Consider the following 12,537-nt stretch of genomic DNA (forward strand, 5'->3'; position numbering starts at 1 on the left):
GTCATGGCCTGGATCCTAGTCCTACCCCTGCCCCACCTAACCCCTGTCGTCTCATGAAAAATGAGAGTACCCCAATCTGGTCAATCATCAGAATTGTGGGGGAGCTTTAAAACTATGAATTCTTTGTTCTTATCCCTGGAGATTTAGAAAGTTTGAGCAAGACTCAAGATTTTTGTTTTTAAAAAGCCCCTTTGAGGATTCTGATGATAGTGTAGGAACCATGGGCAGATGAGCTGTAAGGTTCCCTTCAGGGCTCTGTTTTTTAAGTGGCAAATGAAAATTTCTGTGGGTGATTTTGCTGGAATATAATCTCTTCATATCCTTGGGTCAAGTCAGGCATCTCCAGAGCTTAAGAGAAGACAGGCTGGTAGTTAGGCTGAGATGAGCTCCTGGGGTCAGTGGCACAGTTGAGGTGACTGGGTGATTTTGTTTTACCAATAGCATTTTCTGGATTTCCAGGAGATAGACATGGGTCTAGGGGCAATGTAGCCTTCCCCACACATGAAGCAGTCCTGCTAGCTCCTGTTGGTCAGTGTGCCAGCAGGAAGCTTTTGTTCCCCTTTCCCATCCTGTAAGTTTCTCTTGTGTTGAAGAAATATCTGGGCATCCCTCTCTATCAAAACTTTAAAATATTTTAAAAATGTTTGTTTTGGGACTCCTGGGTGGCTCAGTCGGTTAAGCGTCTGACTTCAGCTCAGGTCATGATCTCACAGTTCGTCAGTTCAAGCCCCGCATTGGGCTCTGTGCTGACAGCTCAGAGCCTGGAGCCTGCTTCAGATTCTGTGTCTTCCTCTCTCTTTGGCCCTCCCCAACTCACACTTTGTCTCTCTCAACAATAAATAAACATTAAAAAAAAAAAGTAAAAAAAAATTAAAATGTTTGTTTATTTTTCGGAGAGAGAGAACAAGAAAGATAATGCGTGCATGAGCAGGGAAGGGGCAGAGAGAGAGAAATCCCAAACAGGCTCCACACTGACAGTGTAGAGCCCTGTGAGGGGCTCAAACTCATGAACCTGTGAGATCATGACCTGAGCCAAGATCAGGGGTTGGACGCTCAACTGACTGAGCCATCCAAATGCCCCAAAACTTTTGTAATTTGGTAATTTTTTATTTTTTAAGTAAGTTCTGTGCCCAACATGGGGCTTGAACTCATGACCCCAAGATCCAGAGTCACATGCTCTAGGGGTGCTAGGGTGACTCAGTTGGTTGAGTGTCTGACTTTGGGTCAGGTCATGATCTTGCAGTTGTGGGTTCGAGCCCTCCATCGGGCTTGCTGCTGTCAGCCTGTCAGCTCGAAGCTGGCTTTGGATCCTCTGTTCCCCCCTCTCTCTGCCCCTCCCTTGCTTGTGCTCTCTCTCAAAAAAAAAAAAAAAAAAAAAAAAAAAAAGAATCACAAGCTCTATTGGCAGAGCCAGCCATGTACCCCATGTACCCCCCTGTATCAAAACTCTTAAGAGCATGTTTGTAATGCTTTAGGTTGAATAGCACCTCACAGTTTTTCTTTCTTTCTGTTTTCAAAGTTTATTTATTTTGAGAGTGAGAGAGCGCACCGTGCGCGTGTGTGTGCATGCATGAGCAGGGGAGGGGCAGAAAGAGGAGGAGAGAGGGAATCTCAAGCAGGCTCTACAATAAGCATGGAGCCCAATGTGGGGATCCATGCCATGACCATGAAATCACGACCTCAGCTGATGTCAAGAGTCAGACACTCAACTGACTGAGACACCCACGTACCCCAGCACCTCACATTTTTTCTGAATCCGTTTATTTATAACAGCTCACTGAGGTGGCAAAGGCCGGTGTTAGAGCCATTTTACAAAAAGAAAGACCATTTGGTAGCAGAGTGGGTTCCAGAACAGAGATCTTTTGATGCCCAATCCCATACTCTTTAAAACAATACCATGTTGCCAATAAAAGGTGCTGTTAGTACAGAATTTAGACAGTGATAGCAAGAGATGGAGGTGAGCTTTAACCTGCCCACTGGGGCTTGCTGTGTACTCAAGGTACCTCCATTCTGTGAGGGCTCCGCCTGTTTAAATTATGAGGTGAATTGAGTATACTGACTTGAAAAGTTGTCTGTAGTTACATAGGTTGAGAATTCATATTATGCCACCCATCCCCCATCATAATACTCTTGAAGAATTTATATACATCTCTTTCCTTTATTTCAGTTCTTCCTGTCCACCCCCCTGCCCTTTCTCCTCCCTCTCTAACAGTATAGAAGAAACCATTGCTCCAAAATGTGTGCCATCTCACTCACTGCAAGCTCTACTCTGGGGTGCGGGGAGAGGGCATGGCTCTTGCAGAGGGGAGGTGGGTGTTGGATGTGATTTAAGGAGACTTGAACTCAGCTGTGGGTCTTGAGTGTGTTTCATTTTCATGTGTTCTGTTTTTCACATTTAAGAAAATGTTTCTAGCCTCTTTGCCTGCTCTGAGAGTCCTATTCTTTTCATGGTAGGAAAAGAAGCACATGTAGTTGGCTGAGTAGAAATGAAACCTGTGTGTTTGTTTTATGTGATTAAGGGAATTCTGCAACTAGCAGCAAAGTAAGTAGCCTGTGGAGACCAAATAATTTGGTCATTTACCTGCTTGTAAAGGTAAATGTTCATTTTTTAAAAAATCAGAAAACATTACAAAATATGAAAATGAAAACAGTAGTGACCCACGATCCCACAATGCACAGGAAACCACAGTTCACATTTTGGGGAACTTAGCCCTTCCGGGCTTTTAGATGTTTAGGAATATGTATTTTAATTTTAATTTTTAAAAAATGTTTATTTATTCTAAGGGTGGGGGCAGAGAGAGGGAGATAGAGAATCCCAAGCAGGCTCTGCACCACCGTCACAGAGCCCGATGTGGGACTCGAGCTCACTAACCGAGAGATTATGACCTGAGCTGAAATCAAGAGTTGGACCCAAGCTCAACTGACTGAGCCACCCAGGCACCCAAGTTAATTTTTAATGAGATAGTTTAAAAATGTTTTTAAGTTTATTTATTTCGAGAGAGTACATGAGTAGGGGAGGGGCAGGGAGGGGGAGGGAGAGAGAGAAAGAGAAAGAGAATCCCAAGCAGGCCCCACACCATCAGTTCAGAGCCTGACATGGGGCTTGAACTCACAAACTGTGAGATCATGACCTGAGCCAAAGTTGGACATTTAACCAATTGAGCCATCTAGGAGCCCCGAAATGTTTAAAATGTTTTAAATAAAACATGATTATATAAAAATTCAAATACTACCGAAGGCTTTACATAAAAATATCTTCCATTTTCTGCCCCATCTACTAATCCCATCCCTGCTCTCCAGAAGCATGCAAGCATTTTTTTTTTTTAATTTATTTTTGAGATAGAGTGCGAGAGAGTGCACGGGGGAGGGGCAGAGAATGGAGACACAGAATCGGAAGCAGGCTCCAGGCTCTGAGCTGTCAGCACCGACCATGGGGCTCGAACTCACGAGCTGTGAGATCACAACCTGAGCCAAAGTCAGACGCTTAACCGACTGAGCCACCCAGGCGCTCCTAAGCATGCAAGCGTTTTTAACGTTACTGTATCTTTCCAGAACGTCTCTCCCTACTTACATATATTTTGGCTACTCAAAGGTGACTTAATTTTTTTGTTTAATTGAGAAATAATTGACATACATCACTTATGTAAGTTTAAGGTATACAGCATGATGGTTTGATTTACATATATTGTGAAATGATTGCCAGAATAACAGCTAACATCCATCATCTCTATAGAAAACGTTTTTAAAAAAGAAAAAAGGAAAAAAGAAAACATTTTTTCCTGTGATGAGAACTCTTAGGATTAATTCTCTTTACTTTCCTATGTGATGTACAGCAGTGTTAGCTATAGGCATCATTTTGTACATTACATCCCTAGTCCTTATCTCTCTTATAACTGGAAGTTTATACCTTTTGACCTTCTTCCAATTCCCTGTCTCCCTCTGCTCCACCCCCTATACTCTGATCCCTTTTTTCTTGAGTTTGGTTTTTCTTTTTTTTTTTCCCCTTGTATTCATTTTTTTAGATTCCACTTATATATAAGTGAGATCATGCAGTATTTGTCTTTCTCTGGCTCACTTAATGAACTTAGCATAATGCCTTCAGGGTTCATCCATGTTGTTGCAGGTGGTAGGATTTCTTCATTTTTTTTCTGGCTGAAAAAGATTCCAATGTATGTATGTATGATGTATGTACGTACACACACACAGACATACATATACACCACAACTTGTTTATCTATTGGACACTAGGTTATTTCCATGTCTTGGCCATTGTAAATAATGCTGCCATCATGATTTCATTTTTAAGTCACTTTTACTCATGTATTGTCATTTACTTGCAATAAAACATACCCTTTTTAAGTATACAGTTCATTGTTGCTTTTTTATTTTTATTTTTTAAAATTTTTTAACGTTTATTCATTCTTGAGAGAGATACAGAGTGTGAGCAGGGTAGGGGCGGAGAGAGAGACATACACAGAATCGGAAGCAGGCCCCAGGCTCTGAGCCGTCAGCACAGAGCCTGACGCGGGGCTTGAACTCATGAGCGGTGAGATCATGACCTGAGCTGAAGTTGGACGCTCAACCGACTGAACCGCCCAGGCGCCCCTCTCTTTTATTTTTTACTAAAAAATTTTTTTGAACGTTTTTATTTTATTTTATTGAGATAGAGACAGAGCACGAATGGGGGAGGGGCAGAGAGAGGGAGAGAGAATCTGAAGCAGGCTCCAAGCTCTGAGCTGTCAGCACAGAGCCCGATGTGGGGCTTGAATTCCCGGACCATGAGATCATGTCCTGAGCTGAAGTCCGATGATTAACCGACTGAGGCCCCCCAGGTGCCCCTATATATATTCTTTGAAGGAATGTCTGTTCAAGGCCTTTGTCCATTTTACATTGGGTGGTTTGTTTTTTGTTGTTGGGCTGCAGGAGTTTTTTATATATTCTGGATACTAGACCCTTACCAGATACATGTATTTGCAAATACTCTATTCTGTGGATTGTATTTTCACTCTCTTGATAACATGTTTTGATACACAAAAATTTTTAATTTTGATTAAGTCTAGTTTATTTTTACCTTTATTGCTTATGTTTTTGTTGTCCTATCCAAGAAGTCATTCTGAATCCAGTATTGTGAAGATTCTCTTCTAAGAAAAATTAGGCCTTTCTCTCTCTCTCTTTTTTTTTTTTTAGGAAAAATTGTAGGTCTTCTGTTTAGGTTTTTGGTACATTTTGTGTTCGTTTTTTTTAATGGTGTAAGGTAAGGGTCCGACTTCATTCTTTTGCATGTGGTTGTCAGTTTTCTCAGTGCCATTTGTTGGAAAGACTGTCCTTTTCCCATTGGATGGTCTTAACATCCTTGTGGAAATCTATCTCCTTTTCTTTTTTTTTAATGTTTATGTGTTTATTTTTTGAAAGAGTGCATGTGCAAACTGGGGAGGGGCAGAGAGAAGGGGAGAGAGAATCCCAAGCAGGCTCCATGCTGTTAGTGCAGAACTGGGTGCAGGGCTTGATCCCGTGACCTGAGCCAAAATCAAGAGTCGGCCGCTTAATCAACTGAGCCACCCAGGAGCCCTTCTCCTTCTCTTTTAAATGACAGAGATGATATAACACTATGACAGAATGTTAGAAAACAGGGAGGGCAGTCATGATCCCCTCCAGTCGCTCTGGCTTCTGTGGCGATAGATTGTAGGAGGGCTGGGGTGGAGACAGGGAGACTGGTGGGAGGCTCTGATGGTATCCCAGCAAGAGAAGGTGGTGGCTTGGATCGGGGTGGGTGAAGGGCTTGATTCTCGGTGTGTTTTGAGGGGAGAGTGAACAGGATGCACTGAGGAATTGGATGGGGAGAGATGGGGCAATGACTCATGATTTTCTTACTCGAGCGTATGGAGGGGTGAAGTAGCTCTTGACAGAGAGCTGGGGAAGAAATAGGCAACAGCTAGACTCTGTTACCTTAATTCAGTTTGTACTTTTCTTTTCTTTTTCTTTTTTTTTTTTTGTAATTTGCTTTTCTTTAAATCAAGTCCACTTCAGCATTTTTCACATGTTTCTTCTGTTTATATCGGCTCATGGTGTTTGTAAATTTAATATTTACACCGAATGGCATAGAACAAGGAATCCATGCTCCTCCAGAAACAGGGCTCCCAGCCTTGTCAAACCATGAGGATGCCCTTGGCCTTAGAGCAGGAGCCGAGAGTTGAGGAGCTGCTTTCAGGAGTTTCTTCTCAGGAACCCATGATGTCATGGACAAGTTCTGGGTTTGTGGTCAAACTGCCTGTTCAGTTAGGCTGCCCAAGGCCTGGTGTTTGGCCTTAGAAAGGAGGGTGCTTGACACCGGCATCTCTCTGTAGAGAGCTGGCTTTGCATGAATAGCACAGGGGATAGAAGACAACCAGGTGTGCCTGCAGCTGTCACATGTTCTGGGTTTGTGTGGTAGTTGTGATTCCAGATATGCTGTCCTTGTGTCCTCATTGTCCTTTTGTCCTCATTGTCAAAAAGGGAACCAAAACCTTCATAGGCATTTCTTAACAAGAGGGGTTGAAGTGTGTTGCATCTGTAAACCTAAAGTGTACAGTGCACACCTGTGCAGCATAGTGACTCCAAGGCTTCCTGTGAACACCTAGGTGATTTGAGTTCCATGCAGGATGACATCTGGTGGCAGACTCCTTTGGTCTCTGGCATTTCCAGGGTGTCCTTTTTTTCTTGACTGCTGGACCTGAGAACAGAGATGCATCTGGTAGGAAAGCTGGCCTGCTGGAAATGGTGGACTCTTTGGGGAGGAAGCAGTCCTCCTGTCTCTCTTCCTGCCAGCCTCCAGAGGTGATCTACAGACAGAGGTGGGCCTATGACTGCAGAGCAAGTGGGGATTGGCAGCTGGCCTTTCTTATCAGGTGCAAAGGGCTCTCACTTGAACACCTGCACCTAGCCTGGAGGCACCCAGCCTGGAGCCAGGCACTTCGGGTGCTGAACATACCTGGCTGAGTGGACAGCATATAAAAAGTTCAGCCCTGAGTCCCTCCATGTGAAGCAGCAGCAGCGGGTGCTGAGAACAGACCTGACTTGTTCTGCCTCACCTATCAGCAGGAGATGTTCTGTATGTGGAATCTGGTCTTGGGTTTTTCCCCCCACCCAGTAATAGAATTTAGGGAATTTTCTGTGGTTTAAAGCAAACTTCCAACTCTTAAATTGTGAATAGAGTAGAAAAGTCAAGAGAATAGAGTTACACACCTCTTGAATGAACAGTTAATGTTTTATCATACCTGCTTTATCTTCGTGTGTATATATATCTTTTATTCTCTGAATCATTTGAAAGTATGTTGCAGTCATTACAAAACTTCACCTCTAAAAGCTTTAGTATGCATCTGAGTATAACAACTTGGTTTTGTTGTTTGTTTTTGGCCTAGCCATGGGGTCCTGTGGCAAGGTGTGAGGTGTTCAGGGACCAGTGGCATAGACAATAGGCCTCAGTCAAGAGCAGCTGGGCCCACATCCATGTTCACTCCCTGCATTAGCAACGCTTTATTTCCAGCCTCAGTTTAGAACTTAAAAAATGTATGGTGCAACATTCCAATTCATTAAAAGGAATGAGGGAGGACAGATCAGCCTGTGCCCACATATCACCCTATGTCCTTTTTCCTGCCCACCCGCCTGGAGCTCCATTTGCCTGCATTCAGCATACCCCTCTGTGCTGTGGTGCCTATGACGCTGGATAGTATTGAACATGTTCTGCACTTTTTTTTACAACTTTATATAATTACTATAGCTTTCTTCTTCTTATCTGTAAACAGGCTACTATAAACTCCCTCATAAGGTTGTTAAATGAGAATGATGTATGTGTAAATACCTCGCTCTATGCTGGCAGGGTGTAGAAATTCAGTAAATACAGGCACACTTCATTTTATTGTGCTTTTGCTTTATTGTGCTTTGAAGGTAATTGCATTTTTTTGTTTTTTATTTTATTTTATTTTTTACAAATTGAAGGTTGGTGACAACCCTGCATCTAGTGAGTCTGTCAGCACCATTTTTCTAACAGTGTTTACTCACTTTGTGTCTCTGTGTCATATTTTGGTAATTCTCGCAGTATTTCAACGTTTTCATTATTCTGTTTGTTATGGTGATCTGTGATTAGTGACTACGACTTGCTGAAAGCTCAGATGACGGTTAACATTTTTTAGCAATAAAGTGTGTTTTAATTACATACATTGCTTTTTTTAAAAAGGTTTTTTAAAAAAGTTTTATTTTGAGAGAGCATGAGTGGGGAAAGGGCACTGGGAAATCAAAAAAATTCATTTGACTTGCATTTTTTAAAAGTTTATTTCTTTAGAGAGAGAGAGAATGCACGGGTAGGGACACAGGGGGGTGGGGGAGAGAGAGAACCCCAAGCAGGCTCCCTATTATTTGTGCAGAGCACTATGTGGGGCTCAAGTTCAAGGACCGTGAGATAATGACTTGAGCTGAAATCAAGAGTTGGATGCTTAACTGATTGAACCCCCCAGGCATACTTCATTTGACTTGCTTTATTGCAATATTTGCTTTATTGCAGTATGCTGGAACCAAACCAGCAATATCTTTGAGGTATGCCTGTACTGTTTTACTTCCTACCTAATAGGTGTTAGGAAAGGTGGATGTTAAAGTGAGCAGTCAAGTTGGCAGGGAAGTAGATCCCACTTCTCTGCTCAGGTGTCGTTTACTAACTGCCCAGCTCTGTCCTCAGAGAATCTTGGGCTCATTCAAGGTCAAGAGGGCATCTCAGGGGCCTCAGGGCCCCTATCTGGGAGGAACTGTGGCGGCCACACCCCCAGGTCACTCAGGCTTTGCTTTGCCTCTTCCCGCTTGCCCCAGCCCAGGGACAACTCTGAGTGGTGTGTGGAAGAGCTGAGGACTGCCTGAAGAAGATGAGGAACAAGATAAAGCTGAGCTCTGGGTCTGGAAGGAGTCCAGGGTGGCTGACTCAGAAACCTTTAGGGCCCTGTGTGGAGCTTTCTGCCAGGCTGTTCTGCCACAAATCACAGTTTCCTTTATTGTGCTGCAGACCACCCCTGCTCCGTGCCCCCTCCTCCAGGAGCTGCTGGTGGGATTGCTGAGAAACGCTGGCAAATGCAAGGGGGTAGGGCTGGGAGAAGGTTTCAGATGAAGAAATAGCCTGAGGGCACGTTTGTGAGGCTGCTAACGTGCCCGTGGCTTCTTGCACCAGCCACCAGCCCTGAGACACCAGCCATCACTGGTCTTCCTCAGGAGGCTTCTGCCAGCCCCCAGGGAATGAGAATTAGCAGAAAGCACCTGCCACCCCTGCCCTACTGCTACCTTCATCCCCTTGTACAGTAGTGCATGAAATTCACTAGGCAGGGAACTACAGTGGCATGAGTTACGTGGGACACCTGTCCACGGGTGCTGGAGGCCAAGAGGCCTGGGGCCTGCAGAGCCTTGCGGTGGCGCTAGGTGGCACTCCCACCCAGGGGAGTACCAACAAGGTAGGAGGACCCAGTGTGGCTGGAAGGGACCTCGTTCAGGGTGGGAACATAAACTTGTTTTTCCCAGAAATCATTTGTTAACCATTATCTGGAATCTAGAAGGCATTTCCTTACTGAAACATACGTGGTGGAAGTCAGGTTAGAAGGCTAATCTCAGGACAGACCTGTGGGCTGGTTGATGAGTTTTCTAAACACCAGTCTTCCTGAGAGGCTTAAAATGATTACAAAGGAACCCTGGTAGACCTGGAGTGTCCCTGTTGTTCATTTTACTGGGAGAGCATTGGTGTTTCAGAGGCTGCTCAGCAAATGAGAACCTGGGCTTTTGTTTTCCTCCCCTAAGTGTAACTTGGACAAGGCCTGGTCTGGAAGTACTGGAGGCTTTGGGGAAGTCAGAATGGTCCTCCAGGATCTTTCTGGTTCTGGAATTTAGTGTTGCCAGGATTCTGTTATCTTCCTGTGCTTTCACTACTTTTTATCCCATTTCACGGTGTGTTTGCTTAGAGCTCTGGGGTGAGAAGGGGTCTTAAGTCTCACTGAGGCTCAGAGAATGCTGTGGGCCTAGGCTGGGAGACTGCAAGGTGCAGCCCCTGTGTTGGAACCTGAGCCCTAGAGGGCTGGAACTCTACATAGTACACCCCTGCTGCCCTATTCCTGCTGTGCATTAGAAGTGTCCAGCATTATGGAAGTCCACAAGGAGGGACCCTGCCCGTCTTCTGCCCCTATCCCCGCTGTGGCATCCCAGGTCTGTAGCTTGTCACAGAGCACTTGCAGAGTGGATCCAGATGAGAACAGGTGTTTGGGGCTTTGTATGCCACCATGTCCTGCTCCAGGCTGCCTGGGCTCAGCTGCCCATCTCTTTGCAAGCCTAAAGGCTCTTTCTTCCTGTTCCAAATGTTGCTTTAGAAATCAAATTCTCAGGGCACCTGGGTGGCTTATTTGGTTGAGTGATTTCAGCTCGGGTACTATCTCACGGTTTGTGAGTTTGAGCCCCACATCAGGCTTGCTGCCTTTGGATCCTCTGTCCCTCTCTCTCTGACCCTCCCCGACTCACGCCTGCTCGCTCTCAAAAATAAATAGATATTAAAAAAAAATTAAATTTTCAGTGATCAGAAGGATCTAGGGTTGTACCCTTGTTGAGTGGCCTAGAGCATGAAGACAGCCTTCTGAGGCAGTCTGACCGCTGAATTTCACCGTTTGTTTGTTTTTTGGGTTTTTTTGGTGTTCCCCGTTCACTCCAACTCACCTAGAAAATGTCTCTTCATCCTATGTGGAGCGAGTGCTTGCAGGCATGGGGTGTAAGGTGCTGACCTCCCCCGCCCACCGCTGGGCCCTGCCATCTACTGGGGTAGAAGGACACTGCATGAATCACTTCACAGCCTGGGGCCAGAGGGGAACTTTGCTTTTACTGAGTCTGGTCTCTTTGGGGGTCTATCCCAGATTTTGTGTGGCAGGGGATTTGTATGGTAGGAGTGTGTCTGCCTGGAGGGGGGGGGTGTGTGGAGGTGGGGGCATCCTGTGCCTTCCAGGTGGGGTGTGGGAAAGAGCCAAGGACTTAGATGCCTTTTCGAGGGCTATAAAAGGTAGCTGGAGGTGGCTTTCTGTTCAGTCCCAGGAAGCTGGCCCTGGGTGAGGTCAGCCACACGTTGAAGCCTGGGACTGCCCAGTTTGGAGTGAGGAGGAAGAATGGCCCCCAGGCCCCGGAGGTGTCGCCGGGAAATCCCGTGACCGGGCGGGGCTGGTTCCCTGGCCGCAGCCCCTCCTCTTAAAGGGGCCCTGGGCCCGGTGGCTGGGTCTGGCCCGAGGGCGGAGCGTGACTGCTTCTGGTGTCCGCCCTCCATCCCCGCCCTGGGTGGTCCGAGTGGCCAGAGCCGAGCCCCCGCCTGCCTGCCGGGGCTTCCTCTCCGAGTGGCGCCTCCTTGGGCGTCAGCGCCTGACACCCAGCGAGACCGGACTACCTGCTGGTGAGTGAGCGGAGCCCGTAGTGGGGCCGCCCTGGGTGCCGGTCGCCCCTTGGAGCTGCGGGGCCCTGGGCTGGAGAGCCCACCCCACAGTCTTCATCCCTTCACGGGCTTCTCCTGCCCACATGGTGGGTCACGGGCCGTCCTGGATGAGCTCACTTCCGCCAGGCCGGGCAGCATCTCCTGGCCCTCAGCCGGCCGGGAAAGGGAAAATGCTGGGGCTCCAAGTCCCCTCTTGCTCCGAAAGATTTCCTCAGTGACTGGCACCGGTTAGGAAGAAAGCTGCCCTGTTCTCAGTGGGACCTGTAGGTGTCCCCAGGGTCTCACCTGAGGGGCAGAGAAGGGGGTGACAAGCTGCCCTTCACAGAGCCCTATCCCCAAAGGAAGGTTCCTTTCCTTTCTGGGTTTCTTAAATTTCTTAGAAGTCCCGTGCTGCAGGGAGGACTGTCCCCACCTCCAACCACCCTTCCCTGGCTGCTGGCTTGAAAGAAGTATCTCTGGGTCCTTCTCTTTCCTTCCTCTTCTCTTGCCCAAGGCTTCCCCAAGATGGCTCACCCGTTTCACCTGGGGAGAATCCATTTTCCCTGTTCTCTGTTTTTGAAGTTTTGTCTGCTTCTAGTCCTGGAACACAGGGAGGAAGGGTTGGTGGTCCCACCTGGACACAGCTGTTTGTGTCATGCTTCAGGTGAGCTGGGTGGGGGGCTGGGGGTGTCGGGTAGTGGCCCTACCTTCCAAGGTGGAAGCGGGCCCAGAAAGTCAAGCAGATGGACACAGAATTGGGGGAAACGGGGACACTGAGGCTTTCTGCTGCGGCTTCAGGGGGAGTGACCCTGGCACCCAGTGAGAGTTCTGCTCAGGGAGCAAGAACAAATTTCTTAGGTTGTTTCTGGCAGGTTGTGTGCCTGGCTGCAAGGCCCTTGGTGCTCAGGGAGAGCTTATTGGGGGGCGGGGGACAGACAGTCTGACTCCGTCCCTGCCTTCCTGACCTTGTCCAGACTCAAACCTGAATCCATCAAAGTCCAAGGGAACCAGTCAGGAGCATGGCCCCCTGCCCCCACACCTGTAGTAACTGGTAACTGGCCTGGGTTTGTCCATCTGACTTCAGTTGGAACGTT

At 46.8% G+C, this 12,537-nt stretch overlaps 1 protein-coding gene and 1 long non-coding RNA gene across 7 annotated transcripts in view; one reads left to right on the forward strand and one right to left on the reverse strand.

Moving 5' to 3' along the window:
* Positions 1 to 12,537, forward strand: part of PISD (phosphatidylserine decarboxylase) — a 36,557-nt gene that overhangs the window by 14,437 nt on the left and 9,583 nt on the right. For 2 of the 6 annotated variants that reach the window (XM_042909510.1, XM_042909509.1), the window contains exon 1: positions 11,244 to 11,425. The exons of 2 other annotated variants lie outside the window; for them this stretch is intronic. The gene's annotated coding sequence lies outside the window, so the exon portion shown is untranslated. Of the gene's footprint in view, positions 1 to 11,243; positions 11,426 to 12,086; positions 12,108 to 12,537 lie in introns of those variants that run through there. 2 more of the 6 variants (XM_042909513.1, XM_042909511.1) reach the window with 2 other exon arrangements.
* LOC122203002 lies at positions 11,422 to 12,529 on the reverse strand. The gene is made up of 3 exons (XR_006195013.1): positions 12,151 to 12,529; positions 11,978 to 12,043; positions 11,422 to 11,749 (listed from the first exon to the last, which is right to left on the reverse strand). It is a non-coding gene; the product is annotated as an uncharacterized LOC122203002 (long non-coding RNA).

The sequence above is a fragment of the Panthera leo genome, chromosome D3 (genome assembly GCF_018350215.1).
Source record: "Panthera leo isolate Ple1 chromosome D3, P.leo_Ple1_pat1.1, whole genome shotgun sequence".
Taxonomy (NCBI): Eukaryota; Metazoa; Chordata; class Mammalia; order Carnivora; family Felidae; genus Panthera; species Panthera leo.